The sequence below is a fragment of the Antechinus flavipes genome, chromosome 6, assembly GCF_016432865.1.
Source record: "Antechinus flavipes isolate AdamAnt ecotype Samford, QLD, Australia chromosome 6, AdamAnt_v2, whole genome shotgun sequence".
Lineage (NCBI taxonomy): Eukaryota > Metazoa > Chordata > Mammalia > Dasyuromorphia > Dasyuridae > Antechinus > Antechinus flavipes.
In genome coordinates, this window is record NC_067403.1 from 181,698,444 (window position 1) to 181,700,332 (window position 1,889).

Below are 1,889 nucleotides of genomic sequence, written 5' to 3' on the forward strand. Positions count from 1 at the left end.
TTTTAATTTGATTTTTGGCTTAGAAATATTGCAAAACATACACATATAATTGATTTGTAATATAGCAATGAAATCATGACCACATTACTAAAAGTAGTAATCTTCTGCAAATTAAGATACATTTGATTTACTTTTAAAGCAACCTTTCTAGGTTTGTTATAAAACTAAATTATTGGAGGAAATGCTTACATTTCCCTTAGAAGTCTTGGGGTGGGGTTGGTAATCTTGAAAGTCACTAAAGTTTCTAATTCCTCCCCACTAATGCATTTTTCATTGATTATTAGCCAGGAACATGAATTGACTTTTGCCAAATGTATATGCCAATCAAGTAAAGCAAGTATAGTTGTTACAGAAATATTTTTGCACAATATAAGTACATAAGAATCTAGGGGAAGAGTAGACTTTAATTTAGAGTATGATGAAAATGAAGCACAAGTATAAAGTATTTATGGCCAAAGGGTAAGCTAATAACTCATTTCTAGTGATTGATTGACTAAGGTGAGTGAGGAATTCTGCACTTACATCTTTTATTGTAATAATGTCTGTGCAGTGCTTGCCATAGTAAACTCTTCCAAATCTCTCTCTTTTTTTCCAGATAAGTCAATTATTATTAAAGGTTTTTATTTTCAAAACATATGCATAAATGATTTTCAACATTCACTTTTGCAAAACCTAGTGTTCCTAGTGTTGCAATGTTTTCCCTCCTTTCCTCTTACCTCATCCCCTAGATGGCAAGTAATCCTATATATGTTAAATATGTGCAATTCTTCTATACATATTTCCACAAATATCATGCTTCACAAGAAAAATCAGATCAAAAAAGAAAAAAATTAGAAAGAAAACAACATGCAAGCAAAGAATAACAAAGTGAAAATACTATGTTGTGATCCACACTTAATACCCATAATCCTCTCTCTGGGTGCAAATGACTCTCTCTATCACAAGACCATTGGAATTGGCCTGAATCACCTCACTGCTGAAAAGAGCCATATCCATCAGAATGGATTATTGTGTAATCTTGCTGTTGCTGTGTATAATGGTCTCCTTGTTCTCCTCACTTCACTTAGCATCAGTTCATGTAAGTCTCTTCAGGCCTCTCTGAAGTCATCCTGCTCATCATTTCTTATTGAACAATGATATTCCATAATATTCACATACCATAGCTTTATTCAGCCATTCTCCAACTGATGGGCTTCTACTCAGTTTCCAGTTTCTTGCCACTACAAAAAGGGCTGCTATAAACATTTTTGCACATATGGGTCCTTTTTCCTTTTTTTATGATCTCTTTGGGATACAGACCCAATAGAGACAGTGCTGGATCAAAAGATATGCACAGTTTGATAGCCCTTGAGCCATAGTTCCAAACTGCTCTCCAGAATGGTTGAATCAGTTCAGAACTCCAGTTTTTCCACATCCCCTTCAACATTCATCATTTTCTTTTCCTGTCATTTTAGCCAATCTGAGTGGTTTGTAGTGATGCCTCAGAGTTGCTTTAATTTGCATTTCTCTGATCAATATGATCTAGAATACTTTTTTATATGATTAGAAATACTTTCAGTTCCTTCATCTGAAAATTGTCTCTTCATATCCTTTGACAATTTATCAGCTGGCTTGAATTCTTATAAATTTGAGTCAATTCTCTTTATATTTTAGAAATGAAGCCTTTATTAAAACTCTTGAATGTAATTTTTTTCCAGTTTATAGTTCCTTATTCATTAATGTCTTCCAGTTCTTCTCTGGTCACAAATTCCTTCCTTCTCCACGGATCTGAGAGGTAAACTATCCTTTGTTCTACTAATTTGTTTATAATAGCACTCTTTATGTCTAAATTATGAACCCATGTTGACCTTATCTTGGGATAGGGTATTAGATGTGGATCATTGCCTAGT